Here is a 15,692-nt window from a genome sequence, read left to right on the forward strand (position 1 = left end):
CTAGGCCACTATCCATTCCTCCTCTGCAGTCAAACAAAAAGCAGTGGGGAACTTTGTGCCTATGGTGGCATGTGAGTAGATCGCCAAGTTTTCTTTTTCTTGCCCTTTTCTTTCTCTTCATGTACCGGTACCAACTCCAGGGCCTGGCCAAGACCCAGGGCAGTCTCCAAATTCCTGCCAGACTCCACAGTGGTCAAGCTAACAGTCAATAACATGCCTTTCATTTCTGGCATTGTAATAATTAATAATTACAGTACTTATTAAGAGTTTAATAAAGAGCCAAGAGCCAAGCACTGTACTAAGTGATGGGGTAGATACAAGTTAATCAGGTTGGACACAGTCCCTATCCCACTTAATCACTCAGTCAATCGATCATATTTATTGAGACCTTACTGTGTGCAGAGCATTGTGATAATAATGGTGGCATTTGCTAAGCGCTTACTGTGTGTGAGGCACTATATTAAGTACTGGTGTAGATCATACTAAGCATTTGGGAGAGTACAATATAATAGACACAGTCTCTGCCCATAGTGAGTTTACAGTCTAGGGGGGAGACAGACAATAATATAAATAAATTATGGATATACACATAAGTGCTGTGGAGGGGTGAATAAAGGGACCAAGTCAAGGCAACACAGAAGGGCAGAAAGGAGTGGAAGAAAAGGAAAAGAGAGGTTGGAGGAATGTGTCTTCAATAAGGCTTCGAAGGTGGGGAGAGTAATTGCCGGTTATGAAGAGGGAGGGCATTCCAGGCCAGAGGCAGGACGTGGGCGAAAAGTTGGCAGCAAGATAGATGAGATCGAAGTTCAGTGAGTAGATTGGCATTAGAGGAGTGAAGCGTTCGGGCTGGGTTGTAGTAGCAAGGTGAGGTAGGCACGGGGCAAAGTGACTGAGTGCTTTAAAGCTGATGGTGAGGAGTTTCTGCTTGACGAGGAGGTGGATGGACAACCCCTGGAGGTTCTTGAGGAGCGGGGAGATGTGGACTGAACATTTTTATAGAAAAATGATCCTGGCAGCAGAGTGAAATATGGACTGGAGTGGGGAAAGGCAAGAGGCAGGGTGGTCGGCAAGGAGGCTGATGCAGTAAGCAAGGTGGGATAGGATAAGTGATGGGATCAGCATCGTAGCAGTTTGGATGGAGAGGAAAGGATGGAGTTTTAGCAATGTCGGGGAGGTTGAACCAATAGGATTTAGTGACAGACAGAATATGTGGGTTGTAAGAAAGAGGTGAGTGGAGAATAACTCCAAGGTTACCGGCTTGTGAGACTGGGGGATAGTGGAACTACTCCAGGAAGCCTTCCTTCCCTAGGGAGTTGAGAGCTTCCTCACAACTTCCTTGCAGAGAGTAAAATCCTCTTACTCGGTTCCTGCTTATTAGCTTTTCCCACATATAGCCCACATTTTGAGGTCTTCCACTGTCTTTTCTTAATTTTCCACTTCTCTTCTAAGGTTGTTTTCCCTGCAAAGAAGTCCCTTAGCAGCTTGTCCCTTGACTATGCTTAACCACAGTGGCTAACCGAGGACACGGGCTCATCTCTTTCTCAGGCCAATCAGCCTTCTTTGTTCGGGACCAGGTTCCTCGAGGATACGCCGAACCCGGTTAAATGAACATGAAATTCATCCCTGGGCATTGGAACTGTACTGAGGGCTGTAGAGAAGCAGGGTGGCTTAGTGGAAAGAGCCTGAGCACAGAAGAATTGGGTTCCAATCCCAGCTCCACCACTTGTCTGCTGTGTGACTTCCACCCCTCAGTTCCCTCATCTGCAAAATGGGGATTCAATCCCTGTTCTCCCTCCTACTTAAACTGTGAGGCCCATGTGGGACCTGATGATCCTATATCTACCCCAGATACAGAGCTTGGCACATAGCAAACACTTAACGAAGATCCCAGTTATTATTACTACTGCTGTTGATGTTGGATGTAAGAGGGACACTTTGAGCAGCAAATATCACCTAGAGAGCAGAAGAAAAACTGATATTGGCCTTGGGCTGCAGGACATTCTGGGGCCAGGATTTCTGGAGTTGGAAATTTACACAGTGCCAGTTGGAGGCCAAGAAATGAAACCTCTTCCAACTGTGGACCGACAGGAATCGCGCTCCATCTGGAACTTCCCGAGAAGCATGGAAACCGAATCAAAGTGTAAAAGAAGTAGTGGGACCTAATAAAAAGAGCATGGTCTGGGAGTCAGAGGAACTGGGTTCTAATCCCGGCTTCCTCACTTGTCTGTTGGGTCACCTTGGGCAAGTCACTTAATTCCTCTGTACCTTAGTTCTTCTGTTCTCCCTCCTACTTAAACTAGACTGTGAGCCCCATGTGGAGCCCAACCTAATTCACTTGTAGCTACATCAGCACTTGGAATAGTGTTTGATACACACTAAGCGCTTAACAAATACCACTAAAAAAAGGCCATTCTAAGTGAGAGAGTTTTTTACTGAGGCCAGGTGGATGTCACAAAAAAGGAGGTGGGAAAAGATGGCACCTCTTCAAAAGCATTTACTACAGATGGTATGGTCAGGCAGTATACACTCACATTCTAGACCGCCTGCTTGCTATAAAACAGACTGCAAGAAAAATTTTGGCTTCACTCTTGAGCAGAGCTTGGAATTTATTTTTTTTTTCACCTGAAACTAAGATGACCTCCCCACCTTTTGTTCCCTTTAAAGGTTACGGTTTTTTAATTATATCAATTTTTATCAACTAGACATGTTTGCATATTCCTTCCCCATCGATCCCTGTGGCAGTGCAATTATTTAACATTCCCTCCCATCTGCAACCAACCAGAAATTGAACATCTGTTAGGGGCGGAGATATGGGTGACTTGGGCAGAGGTTATGACATTTTCTCCCCAACTTCTTTCCTACAATTTATTTAATAAATCAATCAATCAATGGTATTTACTGAGCACTTTCGATATGCACAGTCTGGTACTAAGCCCTTGAGAAGGTACATCAGCCCCAATTCCTCTTTGCAGCTTTATTATTATTATTAGTAGTAATAGTAATAATTCTGGTATTTGTTAAGCACCTACTATGTGCCAAGCACTGTATTAAGCACTGGGGTAGATATAAGATAATCAGGTCCCACATGGTCCTCACATTGCTGTTGAGAAGAGGTATGGCCTAGTGGATGGAGCACGGCCCTGGAGTAAGAAGGACCTGGATTATAATCCTGGATAGGTCACTTGTCTGCTCTTTGGCCTTGGGCACTCTGTACTTCTCTGTGCCTCAGTTCCCTTGACTGTAAAATGGGGATTAAGACTGTGAGCCCCATGTGGGACAGGGACTACTTCCAACCTGATTAGCTGTTTTGACCCCAGCGCTTAGTACAGTGCCTGGCACATTCATACCATAAAAAAATTACAAAAAATCATTCTACGAAGGAAGGGGAACTGGTATCACTGCACCCCACTTTGCAGATGAGGGAACTGAGGCCAGAAGTGAAGCGACTTGCCCCAGGTCGCACAGTGGGTAACGATGATATGAATAATTACGACCATAAAAAATAACACAATTCCCTGAGGAGAATCTTGGCGATGGCTCCCCAGAGGATCGGCTGGGCGGTTGGGTCAGAGGGTTGATACAAGGACAGCCATCTCTGGGGGCCGGGGGAACACCTAACAGAGGAACTGTTTGCCCTGAGGGTGTGGCTGGAACCCGGATACAGATGTGGGGTCAGACTTTCAGCCCAGGGAACGCCTGTGACTCATCTCCATCGGCCTGCTGTCCCAAGCAGGCGCTGACGATATGGAAAGGGAAGACCAAAAGTGAAGATAAGCCACAGGAGTGGCAGAAGTTCCGCTAGGATACTTGTAAAAAGTCTCCTGAATGCTGGGAACTTTCCTCCCATCCCCCTTCTCGTCCCTCTTTTCAATCCATCCATCATATTTATCGAGCACTTACCGCGTGCAGAGCACTGTACTAGAGAAGCAGCGTGGCTCAGTGGAAAGAGCACGGGCTTTGGAGTCAGGGCTCATGAGTTCGAATCCCAGCTCTGCCACTTCTCAGCTGTGTGACTGTGGGCAAGTCACTTAACTTCTCTGTGCCTCAGTTCCCTCATCTGTAAAATGGGGATGAAAACTGTGAGCCCCACGTGGGACAACCTGATTCCCCTATGTCTACCCCAGCGCTTAGAACAGTGCTCGGCACATAGTAAGCGCTTAACAAATACCAACATTTTTATTATTATTATTAAGTGGTCGGGAGAGTACAATACAACAGAGTTGGTAGACACGTTCCCTACCCAAAATGAGCTTACATTCTAGAGGGGAGATGGACACTGACAGAAATAATGTATAGAAACGATAGGTAATATCACAGATAATTTATATATAATATAAATGATAGATAGATACGTGCTCTGGGGATGAAGGAAGGGTGAAGAGAGGGAGCCAATCCCAGCAAGGGGGGTTGCAGAAGGGAGAGGGAGAAGAGAAAATGAAGGCATAATTGGACAAGGCCTCTCGCAGGAGAGGTGTTTTTACTACAGTGATTTGAAGGTGGGGAGAGTGAAAATCTGTCAGATAGAGGGAGGGGGTTCTAGGCCAGAGGCAGGACGTGGGAGAGGGGTCGGCGGCGAGATAGACAAGTTCAAGGCACGGTGTCCAGGTTGGCATTTAGAAGAGCGATACTTCCCCCAAACTGTTCTCTTTGTGCAAAATCAAGGCCCTGTTTCTCTCCCCTCCAGGAAACGGCTCTGAGCTCTCTCACCCCTATTAACCCCCATCTGTTCTACAACCCACCAGTAAATTCCACATCCCCACTCCTCCCCCTCAACTCATTCTTGCAGAGGACTGTCTGCCTGCCTTGTCTTCTGTGCTAGATGGCCAGTTCTTTTTTTTTTAAGGGAATTTTTTAAGCGCTTACTCTGTGTCAGGCATTGTACTAAAGGACCAACTTTAAACCAAACTTGGCACTCTCAGAAGTCTCGCTGATTTTTTTTTATGGTATTTGTTCAAACTCACCAGGTGCCAGGCACTGAACCTCCATTTTAGAGATGAGGAAACTGAGGTACGGTTCCTTAAAAAGATGTGAAATAGTAAAATAGTACTATTACTACTAATAATTGTGGTTTTCATAAGTGCTAATGTACTTGTCAGGCATTGTGTCTGGGGTAGACACAACCTAATCGAGTTCCTGCCCCACATGGGGCTCACAATCTTAATTTCCACTTTCTAGAAGAGATAACAGGTAAAGAAGTCAAGTGACTTGTCCAAGGTTCCACAGCAGACAAGTGGTGGGGTCGGGATTAGAACCCATCTCTTTCTGACTCCCACGCCCAGGCTTTATGCACTAAACCATGCCGCTTCTCACACTTGAGGACAAGTGACCTGGGGCTACAGCCTTTAATAATGTACTTTTCATGGATGCTCAGAAACAGCTCAGCTGCCTTTCAGGAGGATTAAGGGTACCACACTGCCTGGAAAACTGTAAGTTTGCTTTGCAAAATCTTGCCGTGAGACACTGTGATAAAAAGGATCAAATTCTCGTTCTTATACATACAGTTCTCTCCTAGGACTGACCGATTTGTATTCACCCCAGCTCTTAAAACAGTGCTTGACACATGTAAGTGTCAAATGGTACTATTACTTATTATAATACAGTAACAAATACCATAAAGGACCAACTTTAAACCAAACTTGGCACTCTCAGAAGTCTCGCTGATTTTTTTTTTATGGTATTTGTTCAAACTCACCAGGTGCCAGGCACTGAACCTCCATTTTAGAGATGAGGAAACTGAGGCACCGTTCCTTAAAAAGATATGAAATAGTAAAATAGTACTATTACTAATAATTGTGGCTTTCATAAGTGCTAACTATGTGCCAAGCACCGGGGTAGATACAAGACAATCAGGTCAGACACAGCCCCTGTCCCACATGGGGCTCGCAGTCCAAAGGACGGAGAACGGGTATTTCATCCCCATTTTACAGAAGAGGAAAGTGAGCCAAAGAGAAGTTAACTGACTTGTCTAAGGTCCCATAAAAAGCAAGTGGCAGCGCCGAGGTCAGCACCCAGGGCCCCTGACACCCAGACCCGTGCTCTTCCCACTAGCGAAGAAAAAGTACCACGGAGAGAATGACCACCTTAATGGAATATTACATGTACAAAGCAACTCCAGGCATAAAGGGCAGGCTCAAACAAAAAAAAAAACACGGCAGCACTGCAGGGCCAAGGATGGCTGAGACCCCACCCCTTCTGGCAGACACAAGACTCTAGTCAAGGATCAGTGCTTAGAACAGTGCTTGGCACGTAGTAAGCGCTTAACAAACACCATCCTCATCATCAAGAATGCATATTCTTCAGACTACCTACTCTTTGGCGTGTACTCTCCCAAGCACTTAGTACAGTGCTCCGCACGCTCTAAGGAGCATGAGAAGCAATGTGACCTAGTGGAAAGAGCAGAGGCCTGGAAGCCAAAGGACCTGGTTTCTAAGCCCGACTATGTCATTTGCCTGCGGTGTGGCCTAGGGCAAGTTACTTAATCTCTCTGGGCCCAATTCCCTCATTTGCAGAATGGGGATTCAAAACCTAGCTTCCCTCCTCAGAATGTGAGCCCCACGTGAAACCTTGTATCTCCTATCTACGCTACGCTTAGTACAGTGCTCGACACACAGTAAGTGCTTAATAAATACCATGATTATTTTTAAGCGCTCAACAAATACTATTAATTGATCTATCTTTACGTTCTGCCATTTCCCACATCTGCAGCTTATTTTAATGAGCTTCTTCCCCCTCTGTATTTTAAGTCTTTGTGTCTACCAATTCTATTGACTCTAACTCTCCCAAGCACTGAGTACAAAGTTCAGCACACAAAAAAGCACTCAATAAATACCAGTGATGGTTGACAATCGATCCTGACGCACTGCCATTTTGCCTATCTGCAATGCCGCGTCCTCATCTGTAATTTATTTTAAAGCCTGTCTCCCCCTCTAGACTGTAGGTATCTTGTGAGCAGGGATGGTGCCTACCAATTCTACTGAATTGTTCTTTTCCAAGCGTTGAGTCCAGAGTTCTCTACATAGTAAGCATTCAATAAACACAACAATTAAGTGACCCAGCCTATGCGGAATAGCTGTGACAGGAGTGTGGCTACTGGGACAACTAGCCCCATCCCCAACTACTCAACTTCCCGCCGCCATCCTCATCCTCTCCCCTCCTCCATAGCCCACTGCAATGGCCACTGCTGCTTTATGAGGTGAAAGGAAGATTGGAGTGTCCCCTTGGGCACACCAATAGCCAACCCTTTAGCACAATACCGTAGTATTCTTCTTCTCCACTTCTGGAAAGCCAGGAGAAATTCCTGCCAGGAAATCGGGCCCAAAAGACACGTCAACACTTCGGACACCCGAAAATCGCCTTCGGAATTAGCAACTTCCCTCAGACTCACACTTTTCTCCGGGACAAATACTTGCTTGTTAGCTACCTGGGCTGGCTGGTGACATTGTACACAAACACCACCTATCGCTGTTCGCATCTCTGGGTGCGGGGGCCGGGGGGGGAGCAAGCGCTGGGCCGCACAATGGCGCTGCCTTGTATCCCCGAGAGCAGTGGCGCTAAACAACACTGCTTTTGTGTGTGTGTGCGACGTGTGTACCTTCAAATATTCAGAAAGCTCAGAAGGCATCGCTTCTTCCTCTAGCTGGGCCCATTAGCCCATTTTATAGCTAGAGGAAAAGATGCCGAAGCTACTCAGGATGGGGTCGGGCCGTACCCCAAGGCAAGTTTGGGCTTCGGGGGTCCAATCTGAAGTCCCTCCAGCAACCAGACCTAATTATCTTCTTTCTACCCTACTGTTCTTATGCTGCAATCCTCTGGGTCCAAGGTCTTCCCAGGTGAGCTCAGGACATGACGCTGAAGCCCTCCAGGGGAAAAAGGCATTGGATCACTAAGCCTTCCCTTCTAGACTGTAAATTATTTTAGGGGAGAGGGTTAGGGTATTTGTTAAGCCCTTAATATGACGATGATGGCATTTGTTAAGTGCTTACTAGGTGCAAAGCACTGTTCTAAGCGCTGGAGAGGATACAAGGTGATCAGGTTGTCCCACATGGGGCTCCCAGTCTTAATCCCCATTTTCCAGATGTGGAACTGAGGCACAGAGAAGTTAAGTGACTTGCCCAAAGTCACACAGCTGACAAGCGGCTGAGCCGGGATTTGAACCCATGACCTCTGACTCCCAAGCCCAAACTCTTTCCACTGAGCCATGCTGCTTCTTTAAATGTGCCAGGCCCTGTAGGAAGCCCTGAGAGAAATGCCAACCAACCAGGTTGGACCCGGCCCATGTCCCACACGGGGCTCACAGCAGTAATCCCCATTTTACCGATGAAGTAACTGAGGCTCGGAGAAGCAAAGTGACTTGCCCAAGGTCACAAAGCAGACAAGGAGCAGAGCCACCATCAGAACCTTGGTACTTCTGCCTTCCAAGCCCGTGCTCTATCTACTAGGCCACGCTGCCTAGGAATGATCGCATGTACCAACTCTGTTGTACCGTAGCTTCCCAAGCACTTAGCACATTGCTCTACACCCAGTAAATGTCCAAGAAATAACACTGATTGATTGCTTAATTCCCTGGCTAAAGAAGGTGATGATTCCGGGTCCCAGCTTTGAGGCCACCAGGTGTCCTGGCTTCCTTCCCCAATCTGTTAACTGGCTCTGTGTTCTGCCCATGTTCTCTTTTTACCCATCTCCCTCCAGTCCCCTGGGTGAACTCTTCTTTCTACAATAATGATATAATAATAATTATAGTATTTGCTAAGCACTATGTGCCATGCACTGTTTTAAGCGCTGAGGTAGATACAAGTTAATCAGGTTGTCCCACTTGGCGCTCACGGTCTTATTCCCCATTTTACAGGTGAGGTAACTGAGGCGCGGAGAAGATAAGCGGCTTGCCCAAGGTCGCACAGCAGGTAAGTGGCGGAGTCGGAATTAGAACCCACGACCTCTGACTCCCAAGCCCGTGCTGTTTTCCTCTGAGCCACGCTACAACACGCTGGCATAGGTGTTCGCCCCAGAGGAGCGATGAAGGTCTCCAGCACTTAGTACAGTGCCTGGCACGTGGTAAGTGCTTAACAAATACCATAATTATTATAGCCCCCTCATTTTCTGAATGGGCCCCCACATTTGTTCATCCCAGCTCTCTGACAAGACCTGAGAGTTATTAGTATCATGAATATTATTATATTTGTTAAGCACTTACTGTGTGCCAAGCACTGTTCTATATATACACCACATATATTTATTCATTCATTCATTCAATAGTATTTATTGAGCGCTTACTATGTGCAGAGCACTGTACTAAGCGCTTGGGATGAACAAGTCGGCAACAGATAGAGACAGTCCCTGCCGTTTGACGGGCTTACAGTCTAATCGGGGGAGACGGACAGACGAGAACAATGGCACTAAACAGCGTCAAGGGGAAGAACATCTCATAAAAACAATGGCAACTAAATAGAATCGAGGCGATGTACAATTCATTAACAAAATAAATAGGGTAACGAAAATATATACAGTTGAGCGGACGGGTACAGTGCTGTGGGGATGGGAAGGGAGAGGTGGAGGAGCAGAGGGAAAAGGGGAAAATGAGGCTTTAGCTGCGGAGAGGTAAAGGGGGGATGGCAGAGGGAGTAGAGGGGGAAGAGGAGCTCAGTCTGGGAAGGCCTCTTGGAGGAGGTGATTTTTAAGTAAGGTTTTGAAGAGGGAAAGAGAATCAGTTTGGCGGAGGTGAGGAGGGAGGGCGTTCCAGGACCGCGGGAGGACGTGACCCAGGGGTCGACGGCGGGATAGGCGAGACCGAGGGACGGCGAGGAGGTGGGCGGCAGAGGAGTGGAGCGTGCGGGGTGGGCGGTAGAAAGAGAGAAGGGAGGAGAGGTAGGAAGGGGCAAGGTGATGGAGAGCCTTGAAGCCTAGAGTGAGGAGTTTTTGTTTGGAGCGGAGGTCGATAGGCAACCACTGGAGTTGTTTAAGAAGGGGAGTGACATGCCCAGATCGTTTCTGCAGGAAGATGAGCCGGGCAGCGGAGTGAAGAATAGACCGGAGCGGGGCGAGAGAGGAGGAAGGGAGGTCAGAGAGATATATTTATATCTATATATATACCATTTGTGTATTTGTAGTCTCTCTCTCTCTCTATATAATTCTATTTATTTAAATTGATGCCTGTTTACTTGTATTGATGTCTGTCTCCCACCCCTCGACTGCGAGCCTGTCACGGGCAGGGATTGTCTCTCTTTTTGCTGTATTGTACTTTCCAAGTGCTTAGAACAGTGCTCTGCACACAGTAGCGCTCTATAAATACAACTGAATGAATGAATGAAGGGACTTGGCCCACACAGCAGCTGAGTGGCAGAACGAGGATAAGAACCCAGATCCTTTGACTCCCAGGCCGGCGCTCTTTCAACTAGACCACGCCGCTGCCCATCAGCTCTCTGAAGACGGGAAACTTCTGGGGAGATTGTGTCTAATGACTTTATCCTGTTGTACTCTCCCAAGTGCTTAGCACAGTTCTGTAGAGTGGGTGTCCAATAAATACCACTAATTGAAGCCTGCCCCCCTCCCCCTAAAACCCTGGCCCCTTTTTCACCCCCGCCCCCCAGCCCCTGCTCAAAGGGAAGACTTGACCCCTCCAGCCCAAGAACTCAACTTTGCAAGACCGTTTTTACTGCAAACCAGGCTTGGGCGAAGGCTCCGGAAAAGAGATGCGGATATTCGAGGGGCACCGTGGCATAGAGAGGACCATCCTGGCCTAGTCAGGAAGTCACGGGTTCTAATCCCTCCTCTGCCACCTGTCTGCTGCGTGACCTTGGGTAAGTCACTTCACTTCTCTGGGCCTCAGGTGCCTCATCTGCAGAATGGGGATTGAGACTGTGAGCCCCATGTGGGACGGGGACTATGTCCAACCTGATCAGCTTGTATCCACCCCAGCGCTTAGAACAGTGCTTGGTGCATAGTAAACGCTTAACACGTCATCATCATTCTCTTTGGGGGGGAAAGGGGTGCGTGGTTGTTTTCTGTCCACTCCAAGGACGCCTCAAATGACAGCCCCCTCCACTCCCCGGGACCTTGCCTCCATCCCTTACGTGTCTGCCAACTCTCCTGAGCGTTCAGGACAGTGATCTATGATCCCACTGATGAGGAGGAGGAGGATGGGATGGGTCCCTCGGTTTATCCCAAGGGATGGAGAAGCAGCAAGGCTTAGTGAAAAGAACACGGACTTGGGTGTCAGAAGTCCTGGGTTCTAATCCCGGCTCTGCCACATAGCTGTGTGACTTCGGACTAGTCACATAACTTCTCTGCGTCTCAGTGACCTCATCTGTAAAATGGGGATTAAGACTTTTAGCCCCATGTGGGACAACCTGAATACCTTGTATTACCCCCAGCGCTTAGAACAGAGTAAGCGTTTAACAAACCCCCTCAACATCCTGGGTTCCAATCCCGGCTCCTCCACTTATTAGCTGTGTGCTTGGCACAGAGTAAACGCTTAACAAATACCATCATTATTATTATCCCAGGACTCCTACTTCCCCCAGCGCCTAGAACAGTGCTTGGCACATAGTGAGGGCTTAACAAATACCATCATGATGATTATTATCCCGGGACTCCTATCATCTCCCCCAGCGCTTAGAACAGTGCTTGACACATTGATTCATTCACTGAATCGTATTTATTGAGCACTTACTATGTGCAGAACACTGTACTAAGCGCTTGTACATAGTAAGCCCTCAACAAATACCCTCATGATGATTAATACCCCAGGACTCCTATCTCCCCCAGTGCCTAGAACAGTGCTTGGCACATAGTAAGGGCTTAAAAAATACCATCATGATGATTATTATCCCAGGTCTCCTATCATCTCCCTCAGCGCTTAGAACAATGCTAGGCACATTCATTCATTCACTGAATCGTATTTATTGAGCGCTTACTGTGTGCAGAGCACCGCACCAAGCGCTTGGACATAGTAAGGGCTCAACAAATACCATCATTATTATTATTATCCCAGGACTCCTATCATCTCCCCCAGTGCTTAGAGCAGTGCTAGGCACATTCATTCAATCGTATTTATTGAGCACTTATTATGTGCAGAACACTGTACTAAACGCTTGTACATAGTAAGGGCTTAACAAATGCCATCATGATGATTATTATCCCAGGACTCCTATCTCCCCCAGCGTTTAGAAGAGCGCTTGGCACATAGTAAGGGCTTAACGAATACCATCGTGATGATCATTATCCCGGGACTCCTCTCATCTCCCCCAGCGCTTAGAACAGTGCTAGGCACATTCATTCAATCATATTTATTGAGCGCTTACTATGTACAGAACACTGTACTAAGCGCTTGTCCATAGTAAGGGCTTAAGAAATACCATCATGAGGAGTATTATCCCTGGACCCCTATCTTCCCGAGCGCTTAGAAGAGTGCTTGGCACATAGTAAGGGCTTAACAAATACCATCATGATGATTACTATCCCGGGACTCCTCTCATCTCCCCCAGTGCTTAGAACAGTGCTAGGCACATTCATTCAATAGTATTTATTGAGCGCTTACTATGTGCAGAGCACTGTTCTAAGCATTTGTCCAAAGTAAGGGTTTAACAAATACCATCGTGATGATTATTACCCCGGGACTCCTATCATCTCCCCCAGCGCTTAGAAGAGCACTTGGCACATAGTAAGCAGCGCAGCTCAGTGGAAAGAGCCCGGGCCTGGGAGTCAGAGGTCATGGGTTCGAAGCCCAGCTCTGCCACTTGCCAGCTGTGTGACTTTGGGCAAGTCACTTCACTTCTCTGGGCCTCAGTTCCCTCATCTGTAAAATGGGGATGAAGACTGTGAGCCTCACGTGAGACAACCTGATGACCCTGTATCAACCCCAGCGCTTAGAGCAGTGCTTTGCACAAAGTAAGCGCTTAATAAATGCCAACATTATTATTAGTAGTAATAAGAGCTTAACAAATACCATCATCATGATGGTCATCCCGGGACTCCTCTCATCTCCTCCAGTGCTTAGAACAGGCTAGGTACATTCATTCAATAGTATTTATTGAGTGCTTACTATGTGCAGAGCACTGTACTAAGCGCTTGTCCATAGTAAGGCCTTAAGAAATACCATCATGTTGATGATTACCCCGGGACTCCTCTCATCTCCCCCAGTGATAATAATAATAATAATGTTGGTATTTGTTAAGCGCTTACTATGTGCCGAGCACTGTTCTAAGCGTTGGGGTAGACATAGGGGAATCAGGTTGTCCCACGTGGGGCTCACAGTCTTCATCCCTATTTTACAGATGAGGGAACTGAGGCACAGAGAAGTTAAGTGACTTGCCCACAGTCACACAGCCGACAAGTGGCAGAGCTGGGATTCGAACTCATGAGCCCTGACTCCAAAGCCCGTGCTCTTTCCACTGAGCCATGCTGCTTCTCCATGCTGCTTAGAACAGTGCTAGGCACATTCATTCAATCGTATTTATTGAGCGCTTACTATGTGCAGAGCACTGTACTAAGCGCTGGTCCATAGTAAGGCCTTAAGAAATACCATCGTGATGATGATTATCCCGGGACTCCTATCTCCCCCAGTGCTTAGAACAGTGCTAGGCACATTCATTCAATCGTATTTATTGAGCGCTTACTATGTGCAGAGCACTGTACTAAGCGCTGGTCCATAGTACGGCCTTAAGAAATACCATCGTGATGATGATTACCCCGGGACTCCTATCTCCCCCAGCGCTTAGACCAGTGCTAGGCACATTCATTCAATCGTATTTATTGAGCGCTATGTGCAGAGCACTGTACTAAGCGCTGGTCCATAGTAAGGCCTTAAGAAATACCATCGTGATGATGATTACCCCGGGACTCCTATCTCCCCCAGCGCTTAGACCAGTGCTAGGCACATTCATTCAATCGTATTTATTGAGCGCTATGTGCAGAGCACTGTACTAAGCGCTGGTCCATAGTAAGGCTTTAAGAAATACCATCGTGATGATGATTACCCCGGGACTCCTATCTCCCCCAGCGCTTAGACCAGTGCTAGGCACATTCATTCAATCGTATTTATTGAGCGCTATGTGCAGAGCACTGTACTAAGCGCTGGTCCATAGTAAGGCCTTAAGAAATACCATCGTGATGATGATTATCCCGGGACTCCTATCTCCCCCAGCGCTCAGCTGAAAGCTTGGCACAAAGTAAGAGCTTAACCAATACCATCCTGATGAGGGTCATCCCGGGACTCCTCTCATCTCCCCGAGCGGCTGGAGCAGTGCTTGGCACCTTGCTTCGTTCGTGCGTGCAGGGAGCCGTCCAGCTGGAGAAAGGGGGTCCTACCTTGCGCGGTAGGTGCGGGGTCCGGAGTCCCGCAGCTTGCGGCCCCACCGAGCCAGGACCGGCCGGCAGCGCCAAAACCCGGCCCGGATCCCCGCCGGCCCGGCCCCGACGCCCGCAAAACCCGGCCCGGATCTGCGCCCGCCCGAGCCCCGACGCCCGCAAAACCCGGCGCGGATCGCCGCCCGCCCGGCCTCCTGGCCCGCGGTTCCGACCGGACCGGACCGACGCCCGCCCGGCTCCCGATCCCGGAGCGCTCCCCGCGCGCGGCCGCCTGCAAAACCCGGCCCGGATCCACTCCTGCCGCCCTCCCCCCGGGCGGCCACTCCTGCTGTCAATCGATCCATTTCATGATGGTTTTCCTTCCTTCCTTCGTCTTTACTACTACTAATAATAATGTTGGAATTTGTTAAGCGCTTACTATGTGCAGAGCACTGTTCTAAGCGCTGGGGGAGATACAGGGTCATCAGATTGTCCCACATGAGGCTCATGGTCTTCATCCCCATCTTACAGAGGAAGCTACTGGGGCCCAGAGAATAATAATGGTGGTATTAAGTGCTTACTATGTGCAGAGCACTGTTCTAAGCGTTGGGGGAGATACAGGGTCATCAGATTGTCCCACATGAGGCTCACGGTCTTCATCCCCATCTTACAGAGGAAGCCACTGGGGCCCAGAGAATAATAATGGTGGTATTTGTTAAGGGCTTACTATGTGCAGGGCACTGTTCTAAGCGCTGGGGGAGATACAGGGTCATCAGATTGTCCCACATGAGGCTCACGGTCTTCATCCCCATCTTACAGAGGAAGCTACTGGCGCCCAGAGAATAATAATGGTGGTATTAAGTGCTTACTATGTGCAGAGCACTGTTCTAAGCGTTGGGGGAGATACAGGGTAATCAGATTGTCCCACATGAGGCTCACGGTCTTCATTCCCATCTTACAGAGGAGGCCACTGGGGCCCAGAGAATAATAATGGTATTTGTTAAGCGCTTACTATGTGCAGAGCACTGTTCTAAGCGCTAGGGTAGATACAGGGTCATCAGGTTGTCCCACATGAGGCTCATGGTCTTCATTCCCATTTTACAGATGAGGTCACTGAGGCACAGAGAAGTGAAGCGACTTGCCTACAATCACACAGCCGACAAGTGGGGGAGTAGGGATTAGAACCCACGACCTCTGACTCCCAAGTCCGTGCTGTTTCCTCTAAGCCATGCTGCCTCTCTAAGCGCTTACTATGTGCCAAGCACTGTTCTAAGTGCTGGAGTAGATACAAAGTACTCAGGTTGGACCGGATGGGGTTCACAGACTTCATCCCCATTTTACAGAGGAGGTCACTGGGGCCCAGAGAAGTTAAGCGACTTGCCCAAAGTCACACAGCAAACAAGCGGCAGAGT

General features: G+C 48.2%; 1 protein-coding gene across 1 annotated transcript in view; it reads right to left on the reverse strand.

Annotated features, from left to right (window-relative positions):
• Nucleotides 1-14,378, reverse strand: part of LOC100078345 (synaptotagmin-like protein 2) — a 72,415-nt gene extending 58,037 nt beyond the window's left edge. The window contains exon 1 of the mRNA XM_029067885.2: nt 14,302-14,378. The gene's annotated coding sequence lies outside the window, so the exon portion shown is untranslated. The remainder of the gene's footprint in view (nt 1-14,301) is intronic.
• Nucleotides 14,379-15,692: the final 1,314 nt, after the last annotated feature.

This window comes from Ornithorhynchus anatinus, chromosome 6, assembly GCF_004115215.2.
Source record: "Ornithorhynchus anatinus isolate Pmale09 chromosome 6, mOrnAna1.pri.v4, whole genome shotgun sequence".
In the NCBI taxonomy this organism is placed as follows: Eukaryota; Metazoa; Chordata; class Mammalia; order Monotremata; family Ornithorhynchidae; genus Ornithorhynchus; species Ornithorhynchus anatinus.